This window comes from Rattus norvegicus, chromosome 2 (genome assembly GCF_021556685.1).
Source record: "Rattus norvegicus strain SHRSP/BbbUtx chromosome 2, alternate assembly SHRSP_T2T, whole genome shotgun sequence".
Classification (NCBI taxonomy): domain Eukaryota; kingdom Metazoa; phylum Chordata; class Mammalia; order Rodentia; family Muridae; genus Rattus; species Rattus norvegicus.
This window is the reverse complement of record NC_141535.1, coordinates 36189845-36207186: the sequence shown is the minus strand read 5'-3', so window position 1 is coordinate 36207186 and position 17342 is coordinate 36189845. Positions and strand designations below refer to the sequence as shown.

Below are 17342 nucleotides of genomic sequence, written 5' to 3'. Positions count from 1 at the left end.
ACTTAAATAAAAGCATGGGGGTGGGAGGCAGATGTGTTTGGGGGAGAGTCTGAAGGACTTGGAGTTGGAAACTGTGAGGATCTAGAGTGGGAAACGGGGCATGAATATTATCAAAAGGCATTGTTTCCGTGTGTAAAATTCTCAATGAATATAAAATGTCTGAATCATCATTTTCTCTGAATTAGGTCACCTGTCACTCATTCTGGTTCTTCCCTTTCTTCCATATCTCTGGCTTGGTCATAAGAATCCCCTACAGAACACGATCCCCTTCTTTGTGACAAATAACTGCTCTACAAGACAGTAGTCCCGCTCCTGTCAAGCAGAGTATCCTGGGAAGAAAGCCCTTCGTTGGTTGCTGGCCTCTCTGAGTCATTAAGATGAGTCAGAAAAGCCCTCTTTGTGCTCACATTTCCTCGTCTATATGATGTCTCTGCGTTTTCCTGCCTTATTATTTAGTCTGTGCTGAACAAGCTCTTTTTTGTTTGTTTGTTTGCTCAGTTAATGATCGGACATCTCACAGTGCTTTGGGACTTTGGCCCTGAGTGTCAATCATCTCGGAGAACTGCTGAAGATGTGTGCATGTATAAGAACTAGACAGAATAAAATTACACATGCCGTCCATAAAACTAGAGCTCATTTCTTCTTCTCTAACTGGGGATGTTGCGGTTCTGTTTTCTGACCCCTGTGTACTCGCTTTCGGGTTACACTGACTTAAACCCCGAAAAATGTGGTTTCCTTATGGCTTCACATTTATCTCTCATGTCTATGGAGGGTTCTGCCTCTCTCTTCCCAATCTCTGTCAGTTTTAGCTGAGGTAGGACCATTCTTAAGACAGCATTGTGATGTTCTTTTGAGACAACTTTAAAACAGAGAAATACATCTCAGTACCAAAAGTTACTCTTCTCAGTGAGATTGGAAAGGGTAGATTTTGGTGCTAGCTCCTAGAGCCTATAATGGATCTTTCTCTTGGATTTTCTCTGCAGGTTCATAGATTAGTGGCAGGATATTCAGGTCCAACCCAAAAAACCCAGAATGTGGAATTGCTGCCTGCGGGTCTTCTCAGACTTTGTCACAAGACTCTTAGTCCTAAATCCTGTACTAACAGTTTCTGGTCTTTAGAAGATTTGTGTGACCTCTGTCTCTCAGGTAACCAGGCCCTGTCTTTATTCTGAAGGACCTCAAGTTGCCCTGCCCTGGAAGTGGATACATTTGTTTGCCTAAGTATATCAAAACACACTGGTCTTTGCCTTTTACTGATGTGTGAGATGTTGGCTGGTGGTTCTTGCCTATACTATCAGTGAACCCATAATGCAGTTGTAAGACATTTAGGCAATGTATTTCCGCACAGGCAGTGTCTGGCTTTTGTTTTTAACATGAGTGGCGAGTTCCTTTTGGGGTGCTGCAGTGTGGGGCTGTTTCAGGCGCTTTGAGGCGCTTTGAGCAGGTAAATCTCAACCTTTGCACCCCTGGGGAGAAGAGCTCTGTGTTCCAGATCTGAGTTCAGATCAGGAACAGCAGGTGAGCTGGGACAAAGAATCTTCCACTCTCAGCTATGCGGTGACCCCCGCTCTGGATAGATTTAGGTCAACTTGACACAAGCTGAAGTCATCTGACAGGAGGGAACTTCAGATGAGAAGCGGCTTCTGTAAGATCGGGCTGTATGCAAGACGTTGGGCATTTTCTCGATAAGTGATTGATGGAGGATGGCCCAGCCTATTGTGGGTGGGGCCACCCATGGGCTGTTGGTCTTGGGTCCTATCAGAAATCAGGCTGTGTAAGCCAGTAAGCAGCATCCTCTATGGCCCCTGCATCAGCTCCTGCTTCCAGGTTCCTGCCCTGTTTTGAGGTCTGGTCCCGACTTCCTTCAATGATGAATGGCACTGAATAGCACTGTGGAAGTGTAAGTCAAATAAACCCTTTCCTTCCCAAGCTGTTTTTTGGTCATGATGTTTCACCAGAACAATAGTAACCCAACTAAGACAGACTCCCAAGGAGTCTCCTGGAGATGTGGTGATGACCTTCCTCTGTCTTTGGGTTATCTTTGTGAATGCTCAAGATGCTTACCCATATGTGGGGATGAATAACTTCAACACAAAGCAAAATATGATAGAGTCATTTCTAAGAGGGGAGGCAGTTGCCTCTTTAGAAACTCCTTCAGACTTCCTTTTTAATAAGCTGGCTAGCTTTATTCGAAATAAAGCCAAGGGCCATTAGTACCCAATTTTTTTCTCTGCAAATGAAATGCTTTTATACAACCAACATTCTAATTTATGTGCCCAACTCCCCAGCACTAAGCAGGCATTAAATTCTCCCAGGCTTTTATATAGAACCGAGATAGTAGGATGTAGTTCCCACAGAGGAGGCTTAAAATAACTGTCCAACAGCCTCATTCCAGAAGGGACCAAGCATTTAAATGTGAATTTAGGGGCCTTTTTGTACTGAGAACCAAACCCAGTTTTCCAAGTGTGACTGGCCAGTCTCTGTCCTCCTCTCATGGGAAGGTTACGAATGGGCCGTGGAGTTTGTACACTTGCTCTCTCCAAGCGATAGATGGTCAGACTCTTGTTGAAATTGCTTTAACTGGGCTGCAGCAGACTGCTGTCTAGACTCCACACATGTCTTGTAGAGATCTTTGGTGGTAATTAAGAGGAAAGTCAGGCACAGATTTTTCCTAAATGAGGAATACAGGCTTACCGAGTGGAGCGTAATGGTAGACATGAGCCCCGCCGAGAAGCTGAATATTCCTCTTGTGCCGAAAAACCTATAATCAGACGGGTACTGTGGCCGATGGCCGAGATATCACCATCTATGCCTCTCAGATACTCACTTTGATACGTAAGGGCACCTGAGGATGTATGGTTAGTGACTGCTGCCGTTTAAAGTTTTTATTGGCTTGGGCATGAACTAGAAGCCCATGAAAAAAAAGGGCTCCTTAACCTTTGTTACACTTAGATTTCACAGATATTTAGACTTTTACTCCAGCACTCCTCATGGGTCTCGGTGAGTCAAAAGAATTTGAATTTTGCACCTAACTCTAGGTTTCATATGGTTCAAATAGTTGCTTAAGAACCCAGAAAATGAGGGCTCAGTTGGAGTGGGATTTGGGGTATGTGGCTCATTTTAACCCAAAGTCAATGGTGGGAGCTGTCTCTGCGGTGCTCAGTGCCAGTGCCGTGAGTCGGCTGAAGCTGGGCAAATGCTTGAACTTAACTCTTGTTGGGAACTCCTTTCCTTCTCTTTGCCTGTTGACTTTCACTTACTAATAGTTTTTTTCCTCATGTGTATGCATGCGTGTGTGTGTGTGTGTGTGTGTGTGTGTGTGTGTGTGTATGCCATAGTGTACAGGTGGGTACCTGAGGAAACACGAAGAGGGCATCAGATCTGGCCTCACATGGGTCCTGGGAACTGAACTCAGGTCCTGTGTAAGAGCAACAAGCACTGTTAACAGCCAAGCCATTTCTCTAGCCCCCACCTTACACTTCTGATGACAGGAAGGGAGGAAGCACTCTTGGAATTATGGCTGGGCTACCTGAGGACCTTGCAGAGCAAGGGTGCACCTCACAGTGTCTCACATAAGAGGTGCTGGTGAAGAGCTGCTTAGAGGATGTGAGGTTTGCACTCCTCCCACACCCCTGTGGCTGAGATCTTTTCTTGGGGACGAGCTGGTGCGAAACATAAGCCCTTTTCTCTCTTGACAGGTCAGAAAGGATTTATTGGACTTCATTGCTTGTATCACACTGTAGAGTCAGTGTCTGAGGGAAGAAGGAAGCAAGAAGCACAGGAAAATAGGGTTCTGTTGACTGCTTAAAGCAGTCAAGAAGCAGGTTAGGTGACCATGCCTCTATGCTCACTTGATCTCAGTGTGCATAGTGCATGATCTGCAGGGGAAAGCCACAGGGAAGAGGGCTGGGGGTGGGAGGAGAGCCATGGGGAGGAGGGCTGGGGGTGGGAGGAGGGAGGACCATGGGGAGGAGGACCATGGGGAAGAGGGATGGGGATGAGAGGAGGACCATGAGGAAGAGGACCATGGGGAAGAAGGCTAGGGATAGGAGGAGGACAATAGGGAAGAAGGCTAGGGATGGGAGGGGGACCATGGGGAAAGAGAGGATCAGGTTTAGAATGAGGTCCAGAGATAGGAAGAGGAAGATTATCAGGAAGAAGAGGATGAGAAGCTGGAAGAGTAGGTTGAGGAAGAGGGCTAAAGGTGGGAGGAGGATCATGGGAGGAGGACTGTGGGGAGGAAGAAGGTCAGGGGTAGGGGCAAGAAGAGTGAGTTGAGGAAGAGGGCTAAGGGTTAGAGGGTTAGCAAGTATTCCTTGCTCTGAAGATTAATTTTGCTTTCTCCAGGTTTCTAGGGTTTTTTTTCCCCCTCAGTTTAGAACAATGCTTCCTTTTGTGTCTTGTTCATGCAGTGCCTACAGAGACCAGAAGAGGGTGTCAGATCTCTGGGGCTGAAGTTACAGGTGGTTGGGAGCCACCTTGTGGGTGCTGGGAATTGAAGGGTCCTCAGGAAGAGCAACAAGTGTTCTTAACCTCTGAGCCACCTCTGCAAAGGCAGCCTTAGCCACCTCCCCACCCCGACTCCTTAAGGAGACTTCCCTCATCCAGTCAGTGTTTGGTAGGAATAAGCCCCCTTGGGTGGAGGTCCTACATGGATTCTGTCATGAGGAAGCTGTGGCTATGGTAGCCTATGGCTTCTAAAGCTTCTGAGACCACAGATCTAGTGACTTCATATCCAGTCCTCAGCCTCAGACTTCTCATGATAGAGAGCTCCTTGCATTTGCCAGTGGGGAAGGAGATGAGACTTCCAGGAAGTCTGATCCCTAAGAGACTCTCACTACTTTGTCTTGTCTATCTGCAGTTGTGGTTTACTATGTAGGGGCCACATGCGATGTGGTGACTGTCATACCCGTGATTGACACTTAGGTTCCAGAGATGCCTAGATAACCATGAAATCTGGTCCTGCTCCTCTGTGTGGTTGCATTACTAAGGTATTGAAATCTAGCACTGGAGAGGGTGCCCAGAGCTCAGTGGCTCTTCTCTGAGAGGTCAGTCGGCTGCTCTCTTCCCTGCTTCCCCTTTGCTGGTCCTAACACAGGAGCCGTTCCTTCCACTGGGCATAACCATGGATCCACTAATACACTTGGGTCAGTGGGTTGTGATATCTGTTCCCCTGACCACACTGGGCTGCATGAGAGCCCCCTCATACTCAGCTCCCTAGCCACAGCAGCGACTTCTCACTGTGCCTCAGATCAATGGCAAAATTGTACTTTGCAGGCCAAGGAGAAGGGCCATCCTGAAAGGAGTGCTGACCCTCAAGACCAACAGGGGACTACGAGGACACTGTCCCCTCATTATTAGGCCTTATGAACGGTGAGTAGGTACGGGTCATGAGTTTTCACATTTGATCCATGTCCCCAGGTCAACATGAGCAACTTAGTCATGGATACAAAAGAGAAATTCCCCCGCCCCACCCCCATGCCCAGTGGTCTGGTGTCTTGTTGGTCAGTGGTCACCCATTAGGCACACCTTTCTGGATTGGACCAGCTGGACTGGGTTGGTGTCTGAGACAGACAGATGTCTGGAGGACTTTGGTTGTGTTCAAGTGGTTTTCCACCCCCAGACCCCCTCCCCATGCAGGGGCCTTATGAGCGTGCTGTAGAGAGGATAAAAGTCACATGATGGCCCCTGTGGAAGGTGAGACATTTCCTCTCTATGAAGCCCACTGAATCAGGATTTTATCTTGGGCTCCCAGTGGGTGGCTGGCCGTGGCCTCGGTGTGGAGGAGAGGTTCTGCAGAGGGCGTAGACACTGTGCACTCTATCCTTTGAACAGACAGGCATTTAGGCATGTTTGCAAAACTCCTGGCAGGAAGACGAACTCTGTCTTGTCTAAATAGTTAAGAACTGCCCCTTCTTTCCCCGGAGTAATTAATTTCCTTGACAGCATTGCTTGTCGGCAGCTCCCTCCACAACTGGTCGCTGAATTGCAGTGCTCAATAATCTGTGTAATAACAAACTATAAAAACACATAAGGCCAGGGAAAAAGTTGTGTTTCTCTTAAAACCAAAATGACTGAGCCTTTGGAAATACTCACAGATGGATTGGAAGGAAAACCTTAAATCTATCAGTAAGGGGCCAGCGAGGTAGCTTGGCAGCTGAAAGTCACTGCCCTTACAAACCTGACAACTCAGGTTTGATCCCCAGAATTCACTATGACAGGAGATAACCAACTCCTGAAAATTGTCCTCTGACTTCCGCACGTGCACCTTGGCACATACATACACATATTTACACACAGGAGGGAACACACGCATGCACACGAATAATTGGAAGAAAACAAGAGAGAGAAACAGCATTCTGGAGCCCTGGCTGAACTTTTGGCTCATACAGTGGTGAGGTAGGCAAAGAGAAGGAGCTTAACGCCCCACAGATCTGGGAGAGCCTGCCTCACAGTGGATGGTGGCTCTCAGCCTAGGCTCTTCCTGGCTCTCCCGCATGCTTGTTCATACTTTTGCCGCAGTCCGTTCTTTCCTGCAGAGTGCCTGGACATGGGTCACATGTGAAAAGGCAGTGTCCATTCATGGACTAAAACCCCACGGCAAACTAATAAAGACGGGCAGACAAGGCTTAGAACACAATACGCCGAATATTTAGCCCGTGTTCTTGGAGGTTAGAGTTGGACAGGGACCTGGTGCAGGGGAGTGGCTCTGTTGTTCCCCTTTGTGTCACCTGTGACCTCTGTCAGAATTTGGCTGAGTTGACCCTGATGCTGCCTGTCTGCACATACTCAAGGCATGCTGACGTTCCTTGAAGGGCCAGGTTCATACACACTGGACTTGCTCACTTTGTCATGTGGAGAGAGATGGTCACTGGCCAGTGCCATGGACTAGGGTCTGTAAGGAGCAGGTACCATGCTGGGTGCATCAAGGATCATTTCCTTTCCTCATAGCAAGTCTGTGAGAGGGTAGGGCTGCTCCACCTCATGGATGACAGCATGGAGGTCTGAGAGAACTCAGCTCATGGTTACGGGATCTTTTGGTTAGAGTGGGGCTAGGCCTTGCACTTGACCGATTTTTGACCACAGTTTCGCTGACCTTCAGCAAATGACACCTCCCCAGGTAGAATCCCAGATTCAGGCCCTTGGCTCTGTTTACATCGTCTTTCATGTTTCTGCAGGTTGTCAGGCACACTAAGTTCTTTTGTGCATGAAAGCATGCTTCCTCACAGGTTTATACCCTCAGCCCAACCTAACTTTTAGATGGATCTGACCATAGAATGAAGCACTTTTTCTCGTGATGAAGGGTGACAGAACACATGGGTTTAAAAGGTCACCCATTAATGGGATACTGTGTTTGATGTCTACCGTGGTCGTTTGGGAGTGAATCTTCAGATAGCAAGATCAGGAAGGGGTGCCATTCTCCTCGGGAGTATGTGTGCTTTTTCTTTCCTAGAGGGTGCCGAGAATTCTAAGTTCACATTTTGTAAAGGGAGAATTTCGTTACCTGGGTTTAATTTCGCCCGAACTTGTGATTGCTTATTTGGTGATGTGAGGACAGACAAAACACAAACCTGCCAAGGCGTCCATCTCTAAACCAGCTGACGGGGCTTTCCAACATGCGCTGTACACAAATGCAGTGTTCTCTTCACAGCTAGCTCTCATGCTGGCCTGTCACCCCACAGCAGGGCTGTACTCCTTGCGGAGGATGATGGGTAGAGAAAATCAAGCTGGAAGCTTGCAGTTGAAGAGACAGGCACTCACGCAATCTCTTTGGCAGTTGTTTGTTAGCATGCTGATCCACAGAAAGCCTCATCAATAGTTTATTATCTGGGCTTCATAGGGTTCCTACTGCTGAGCCTTTCAGCCCTAAACACAACAAAGACCAGCCAGGCATTGGATCACACCTGTGCCACCCATAAAGCAGGGCCATGGCGAGTGTGAGCCCCAGGGTGTGTACTCTGCTTGCTGGTAGCTGTCAGGTCTTATCAGCCTTTTGTTAGGGCATTTTTTTTTCCTCCTTGAAAACTTATAAAAATTCATGTTGTGGTATTAATGCCCACAGGGTCCTGTAGATTTCTGCTGGCTTCTGCTCCCTTCCCCTCATCATAGATACATCGTCCTCAGATATGTGGGCACAGATGTGTGCTTGTGAATCTATACTGGAAGCTCATGTATCCGCCTAAGTGAGTTTGCCACGGGAATGAAGTAAACTAATTTCCCTTCCCACAGTTCAGTGTAACCAAGTATTTCTATGCATATTCTCAGAAGGCTTCATTCTGGGGAATATTTTTATATTTCAATAAACCTTGCACATGTGTTTCTAGGTGACTACTTTGCATACCTGTTTATTATCATAGGGATATACTGCTTAACTGTATATTTTTGAAAGAAAGTATCTAGCGGATCCATTTTCTATGTTGTGTGTGTGTGTTGTGTAGAGGCCAAGGGGCAACCTTGGATGTCATCTCACCCCCACATTTTGAGGCATGGTCCCTCACTGACCTAACAGTCATAAATTAAGAGACTGAGTTTTCCTACTGAGTCCCAGTATTTTCCTGTCTCTGCTTCTCCCAAGACTGTGGTTACAAGTGTATGCTACCACATCTGGCTTTTTACCTAACTGCTTAGGACTGAACTTAGACCTGGAGGCATGTGGTGACTGAGTTATTCCCGAGGATCTTTGCTAGAGAGAGAGAGACAGAAAGGGAGGGAGGGAGGGAGGGAGACAGAGAGGGAGGAAGAGAAGAAGGGAGGGAGGGAGGGAGACAGAGAAGGAGGAAGGGAGAAAGGGAGGAAGGGAGAGAGGGAGGGAGGGAGAGAGAGACAGAGAGGAAGGGAAGGAGGAAGGGAGAGGGGGAGGAAAGGAGAGAGGGAGGGAGGGAAGGAGACAGAGAGGGGGAGGAGATGGTGTTACTCTTTGTGTTGTTAGAAACAATTTATGAATTCTTTGTGTGTTGTGTATGAAATATATATATATATATATAATATATATTGTATTTGTGCACCTTTGTGTATATGTGTACACATGTCTGTGAATGTTCATGTGTGTAGAAGTAAGAGGCCGGTGTCTGGGTCTTTCTAGGCCACCCTCCACCTTATGTTTTGAGATAAAAGTTTGTCCTTGTACCTGGTACTCACTGATTGGCTAGATTGACCAGCAAGCTCTGGGGATCTACATGTCATTTCTGACCAGATCCTTGGGTCACAGATACCAGGGTCCAGGCCTGGCTTTTTCTATATATTCTTGGCATGTGCTTGTCTGAACTCAGGCAGCTAGCACTTTATGGATGGACCCACCTTGTAAATCTCACCCCTGGGGTATATATTCTTGTGCCTTTAAAAAAGTCTGAGTTCAGTTTACTGTGTTATAGCAGAATTTCAGTACTTTAAAGGGGTTGACTTGAGGGACGGTTTACAGCCAGCTAGCTTGCTTGCTTGCTTGCTTGCTTTCCTTCTCTCTCTCTCCCTCCCTCCCTCCCTCCCTCCCTCCCTCCCTCCCTCCCTCCCTCCCTCCCTCCCTCCCTTCCTTCCTTCTTTCCTTCCTTCCTTTCTTTCTGAAGAACTAAACAGGGGAGGGATATTTAAAAATAATTGTGATCCCATAAATATATTATAGCATTACCAAAATATTCAGTACGGCCAATCATGCCCCGTTACGCTCAGCCATGTAAGATGAAGCCTCCTGCAGTAGGAGGTGGGGGGCCCTTTGGCCCTTTGTAGCATTTCTGTAGCAAAGCAATTACACCGTGTTGTGGTGTGCCTTTCTGTGAGCCGGGAGAGTGAGTGGAACTCTACAGTGCCAGCTGCCGAGCTTCCACATTAAAACCGTTTGGAACCATGCCGGCAAATTAATACCTCATAAAAGCTCAGTACAGTGATGAATTCTGAACAAAGTTCTGTAGTGTTTGCCTCTTATTATGAATGGGGAAGTTATGACTGTGTGAAATTGGTGTGAGCAGACCGCCTATAATACTGGCTGTTGTGGCAGCCGACCTTAACTGATGGCCTTTAGTGGAACAACCCCAGGGAGCCTTTCTGATAGAGGAGACTGGGGCTCCCTGGGAACCAGCCTCCTGGATGGAGTGCTAATTGTCTATGACTTGTGTCTTAACATTCCTGGGAATCTCTGAAGGAAATATTTGCTGGAAGTTGTTCTCTGGTCTTCTATCCAATGCCCCTCTGCCCTCCTCGATTCCATTCCTGCATTTCACATTTTTTTTTTCAGGTCCCACAGAAGTGATAACTCATTTTGTTAGAATGGCAGTGTTTTCAAAAGTGGAGGATTAGGACTTCGTTGGGGCTTAATCAGCTTGAGCAGGTGCATTCTAAGTAAGAGGGTTACTGTTTTAATGCGAATGTCTCCCCTCATTCAGAGCAGGGGAGACATAGATGGGAGATGGCACCGCAGTTAGGACGGAATTGTTTCTAAATAGATTGTTTTTCTCCCCCCACCCCTGCCTTGAATTCTCCTGACCCTGGCAGGAATGTCCTGTTAATAAAATAGAGAGATGAACAGGAGGAGCTGAGGGTGACGTCTTAATGTTGTGCTCTGAGAGTTCCTGGATGCTTAAGGGGAATGGGATCAGATTACACAGAACCTTGGCTTAGCGATCACTTTGGTGAGGGGGCAGGATCTTGGTGTTGGGGACATCAAGTGACAGGAGGTAGGTATGCAGTCATAAGGCAATTTCACTTAAATGGCATGTGTCTCCACGCAGTGGCTTCATGGTGAGGCTCTGGGGCTATTCTTTGGTTTTGAAATACTCTAGTGTGTGAGTGAAAGGGAAGAAATTGGAAAGTACTATGTCCAGAAAAACAAAACCTTTTTAGGCGAGTCATATCTTTCTGCACATTTAACTCCACTTTGCATTCTGGTTAATTTCCCCTGTGAGAGCAACCCGGCTGCAGAGACACTGGTCATATTCTCCTTGTTGCACAGTGATTACTGATGGTTTTACTCATTTCTGTCCTTCTTTTTATGGTTTCAGCATTTTCTTATATGTTTCATGATAGAAATTGTTTAATGCAAGGTCACTAGCCCATACATTCCAATTCATTACTCGGCTTTTTCTCTGCTAAAACAAATTTATTAAGGACCTATTATGTACCAGGCACTGAGGCTAAGAGTAGTGAAAAGAAAACCCAGGATGCTCAGATTATAACAGCCAATGAGCACAGATGCAGACAGTCTCATCAACACACGACAAACTGGATTTACAGCACATAACAAGGCCAAGTTGGGTTTATCCCTGGGATGAAAAAACTGGGTCTACACACATCAGTCAATTTACATACTCCTTGAACAGGGGGCAGAAAAGACAAAACCGGATGCTTGTCTTAACAGATGAACAGAAAAAAATTCAACATTTTTCCTGAATTAAATTGAAAAAAATCAACTTTTTTCCTGAATAAAATTCAAAAGATAGGTATAGAAGGACAGTATCTCAGGGTTTTTTTTTTTTTTTTTTTTAATAATGTTAATCTCACTAAGTATGAGTTTTGGTTTCTTCATATACAGTCTTTACTGATTTGAAGTAAATTTCTTTTTCCTTTTTATTTCTTTTTCTTTTCTCTCATTCTCTCTTCCTCTTTCTCTCTCCTCTCTCTCTCTCTCTCTCTCTCTCTCTCTCTCTCTCTCTCTCTCTCTTTCTCTCTCTCTCTCTTTCCTTGAGACAGGGTTTCTCTGTGTAGCTCTGGCTATCCTGGAACTCCCTCTGTAGACCTTGTAAAGAGACCTCTGCAGACCTGCTGTGGCCTTTAATTCCCAGAACTCACAGTAGGCCTGCCTCTGCCTACTGAGTGCTGGGATTAAAGGCGATTGTGGCTACTGCCCAGCCAAGAGTACCTTCTATACCTATCTTTTGAATTTTATTCAGGAAAAAAGTTGTCGCATCCAATTCTGGTCTCTCAGCACACTGTGACATTTGGTCTTGCTGTGGCTTCTGTTCATGGGTATAGGGGTAGGTCTTACTCCCCTCACAAAATTAAACCCTGAAATACATAATATATTGAGACAAGTTGAAAGGACCCCCATTGTAGAATGACCTGAAAGTTTGTGGCTCTTTAGTTTCCACTCTACCCTTTAAAGTATCTATGTTTTTGTGGTTAAGCCAGCAAAAATATTTTTTTAACAATTATCTGATTCTATGGCAAAATCAAATCAAATTCATGAAACAATGAAAAATAGCAAGTAACAGGTGTTGGCAGAGATGTGGAGAAAGGGAGACCTCATGTATTATTAGTAGGACTAGAAGTCAGTGCAACCAGTGTGGAAAAGAGCACCATGGCTAAAAACGTTAGAAGAACACCTACTATATGATCAATAATCCTACTTCTAGAGGGTGTGTGCATGTGTGGGGGGGGAGGGAGAAGGGGTGCACATACACAAACATGGACATACCCATACATATACACACATACAAAGAAGGCGAAATTAGACTCATGGAGAGATAACTGCCTCCTGTGTTCATTATGTAATAGCATCATGTTCAGGAAATAGGATACACAAACAATTTAAATGTTGTTCAGCAGATGATTGGGTAGAGAGAAGTGTGTATTTGGATAATGGAATAACATTTTCAGGATTAACAAAGGAAATCCTGTTTGTGGCAACATGGGCAGAGAGCCAGGGGACAGTTTGCTCAGCAAAGCGAGACATGGAAAAACTGTCATCTCATAGATGTATAGAGTCCAGAACAGGTGATTATCAGGGTGTAGGGGACAGAGGCAAAATTTGAGTTAAGCATGACGGATAAGTTTAGAAGATGCAGTGGCAGCTGGCAGAGAATTTACAGTACTGTACTGAGTTCTTGAAATTGCTAATTTATGCCTTCAATCTCTTATCACACACCAACAGAGACACTGTGGAGGTGACAGTGATGTATTGATTAGCTAAACTTGGTAATCATTTTAGTGTGTGTGTGTGTGTGTGTGTGTGTGTGTGTGTGTGTGTGTGCAGCTGTTAAATGTATAAAAAATTTAGGTTGTCAGTAACATCTCTGTAAACTTGTTTAAAAATCACGGGTTCCACTGTCATTCTATGTATAAATAACACGTAAAATTCCTTCCATCAAGCAATTAAAGACCATCCTGTCTGTTTATAGTGTTCGGTAAAGTGTCTACAAACACATCGAGTGTTTCCTGAAAGTATGGCCGAGTGCTGGCCCGTGGTGGTGATGTAAGTATATGATCCTGTGCACGGTTTGCTTCTAGTAGGACCGGTGCTTTGCAGAGTTGGGTACATACAGTGCTATGCTGCATTGCATGAAATCCTCACAAGGTGTGTTGCGTTTGAGATTTCAACTGGGTAGTAACCTTGTGGAGAAGGAAGTTGGACAAATGACTATGAGGACTCCTAATGCTATAATTAGCAGAAGCATCCCTTAGCTGTCCAGAAAGGTTTGCTATCTAGAATGGTGTTATTTGGATTTTGGTACCTCTAGGAGTTGGAGCCTTGAGGAAGGTCCTTATTTCTTTTGGGCAGGGCGGGGTGGGGTGGGTGGTGTATGCTCAAGGAGTGCTATGGGGTTCCGGCCCTTCCTCTCTGTTTGCTAGTTCATAAGATAAGCAGTTTGTCTTACTATGTGTTTGCACCATGATCAGAGGAGAGGCCCAAAGCAATAGGGCCATGTGACCTTGTACTGGAAATGTCAGAAACCTGAGACACAATGACTCTTTTCCTTTCATTACCCCTGGTTTTCCTTTATAAACATCCGAAACTTACATGAGGCTCCTGAGGCTACAGAGATACACTTTGCCAAAACACAGAAGAACAAAGCTCTTCCAGTTAAAGGGTTAGGAATATACTTTGCAAGTATCAAAGGAGACCACATTGAACATCCAAGATTTGTGCTCTGGTAGAAGCCAAGGAAAGACAGACTTTTGAGGAGGGATAAAAATGATGTTCAGCTTGTTCAGTATTACTGAAAGGCCAGTCAACTTTGTTTGTGGTGTGTGACAGGTATCCAGAGTCTCAAGTGTAAGACTCAAAAATGTACAACTCCAAAAGAAAACGTAAGGAAAAGCTTCTCAACTCTAGTCACATTTTCTTTTGAAAACGACACCAGAAAGGCAGGCAAGAAAAGCAGAGAGAGTCAGGGGTGATTACATCTGTCTGAATATTTGAGAGAGCAAGGACCAAGTCTTCACTGAGGCAGAGGTCATGTGACCGATACTAAAATGGTATAGAAGAAAAATGTAAAGAGGATTTTTGAAACAATGCCCATGGATAGTTGATATTACAGTTAGGCATCTGTGAGGTATGTAAGTGATCGACAATTTTTTTATTTGATCTTTACCATTCATCATTGTGATTTTGGTGTTAAAATATCAACCACTCAGTACTAAAAGTCAGAGATTTTAATAAAGCAAAGCCAAAGGACGATGGTGCTCTTACCAAGTCTACACCGGTCTTTCCAAGTTAAGCTCTATAGTCTGGGGTGTTGCTTATCTGCCTTGGCACTGTGTGTTCAGAAGGCGCTCATTCAGACTTCCTGAGGATTGGGACAATTTTATACATATATTTCAGTTCCTTTGGATACAGTACCATTGGTGTATCTAATCTTTTAGAGCTATGAAATTAAAATAGTCTTTTTTTAGTGCATCCTAGGTGAAGGAGGGAATTATTACCAATCTATTTTGCCAAAATTACAAGTTGATTATGCACAGTAATTTTACTTGACATGTTAGAATTGAATTTCATCCTGCAGACCCTAAAAGAGATCTCTGCATATAGTTAGATGATCAAGCTAATAGATCAAGGGGCCAGAGCAAAGGGGACACTTTTAAGTAGTGGATACAATAAAACTTTGTCAAGATTAGTTTGTAAGAATATCGAGCAGTTCTGTGTACTTGCTAGAAGAGGGCCACGCTTGGTTCTGAATTTCAGAGCATTCGAAGAGCCTAGGGAAGCTTCTTTTGCTGCGACACGGCATCTAATGTAAGAGGAAGTTTTATTTTGGCTTCACGGTTGGAGGTTTCAGTCCATGGTCCATTGGCTCTGTTACCTTTGTGTTCGTGTCTTGGCAGACCATCATGGCGGGGAGCAGGCAGTGGAGCATAGTCGTGCACCTGTTGGCAGGGAGGAGGTAGAGACAGGATGCTCTCGAGCTGGCTGCTACCTCCTCCATCCCTCATAGCACCTCAGCCTACAACATACAAAACAGTCCCGCCTCCACACAGGGTGTGATTTTCCTCCTCCCTTAATCCCCTCTGGAAGCATCCTCACAGCAGCTAGAGGTGTGCTGTACAGGTCTCCACGCTGCTTCTCAATCCAGTCAACTTGACAAGATGGATAATCAAGGGAGCCAAAGGAAAAATACTGGATTTTTATGTGATTCAGTGTTTTGAAGCTGGAGAGAAGCTGTTGCCTGGGAGAAGCTCTCCTTGTTGTTGAAGACTGAGAAATTTCCCACCTGGATCACTGGAATATTAGCACAGCAGTGTCCTAATTGCTTTCGGATCCCATCTCACCCGAGTCAGAATGACTCATTAAGAGTGGAAATGATGACAAATTCAGGCAAAGATATAGAGAAGGAAGAGCTGGTATTCACTGCGGTGGAAATGTAAACGTAGGAAGTCAGTGTGGAAGTTTCTCAAAAAGGTAGAAATAGAACTGCCCGATGGCCCACTATAGTCCTTTTGGATATGCGCCCAAAGCCCCCAAGTCAACACGCCACAGACACGGCCATATTTATTGTTGCGTTATTCACAGTAGTCAGAGAATGGGAGCAGCCTTGGTGTCCATCAGAAGATGAATGACTCTTGATGAAGACTATACCGTACATATCCATAATAGTTTATATCGATATTTACATTTTTGTCGACATAAAATTACATTTTATAGAGACATTTAAAAAGGATGAACTCATGACTTCTTCAGGAAAGTAGATGGAACCTGAAATCGTCGTGCTAAAGCGAAATAAGCCCGGGTTCAGAAAGACAATCGCATTCTGTTTCCTCTTGTACGTAGAATCTGGGTCTGAAATTGCATATGCGTAGGTACTGATATATGTGCATTTGATCATGAAGTTGTAAAGGTTGTCAAGTAGGACACATGCAATGAGAAGGCCAAGGGAGGAAGGAAGGAAGCGGTCCCATGAGTGGAGGGGCACAGGGTAGGATGGGTGGTGGTGGTACAGGAGCAATTGAAAACAGAGTTTAATGACACAGGTATGAAGATGCCATAGTGGATTCATTTCTTTGTGTGCCAACTTAAACAATCCTCTAGAAGGTAATGAAGAGTGTCTTCAGTGGCAGCCCCTATCACTTGTTCCACAGTCCCATGCAAAGCCTTGTGTTCAAGGGTCATGATCAAAATGCAGATGCATTAGATATGTAATTGGTGGTACCATTTTGGAGAGAACACCTACATGACACTCCGGGCAGTTTGGTCAGGTGCATCCTGAACCCTTTAGGAATGTAAGAGGCCAGTGGAGTTATATCCCCTTCCTCAGTGCCAGGAAGGGGTAACAAGAGAGAACTTAGCTGCTTTTACTGTGTTTCTTTTATATAAAACAGAGGTTCTCAACTTGTGGGTCATGACACCTTGTAGGGAATCAAACTACCCCTTCACAGGGATTACCTAAGGCCACCAGAAAACACAGCTATTTACATTATCATTCATAACAGTAGCAAAATTACAGTTATGAAGTGACAACAAAAATAATTTTATGATTAAGGGTCACCACTACATGAGGGACAGTATCAAAAGGTTGGAGCGGTGTTAAGAAGGTTGAGACTCATTGATATGAAAGGAAACATCCGTGGCATATGTGACTGTGAACAAGGAATACCTGTTGTCAATTATAGTTTCAACATTGATGTCTTCACTGGAAACCAAATGACCTTGTTTCCCTTGGGATTCCCTTCCCATTCTGGTGTGGCTGGTTCCTAATCATCATTTTACCCGGGCAAGCATCAAATGGAGCCCTGATCTACCTTCTTCTCTGTTCCCAGCTGTCGGATTGTGTTCACCTCAGCAAATTACTGAGAACATCTATCTCATAGTTAATTATGAACTGTATCTGCCTGAGTCCGTCCACGTCTCCGTGGAAGAACCTCCACTAAAGCTTCGTCATGTTCTTCAGCGGTGAAGCAGTGGCCATCTGCTGTCTCCCATTTGGGTCTTTGCTATAACTCAGTGTTTTGTGGAACATTTTGAGTTGGGTGTCAGACCATGAATTTGTTCATTGCCTCCAGCTGTTGAGAACTGTTGTAAAAAATGGCTGGGATATCTAGGCTAATAATAAAACAACTTAGGAAAAGTTTAGCAGTTTTAATAACCCATGAAGACTGCCTAAGAGTAGCTAGTGTTTGTGTTTTAATAGAAATACATCCTTACC

The 17342-nt window shown here is 45.0% G+C and overlaps 1 protein-coding gene across 7 annotated transcripts in view; it reads left to right on the top strand.

Moving 5' to 3' along the window:
- The window catches only part of Mast4 (microtubule associated serine/threonine kinase family member 4), a 598008-nt gene that overhangs the window by 9806 nt on the left and 570860 nt on the right, over positions 1–17342 (top strand).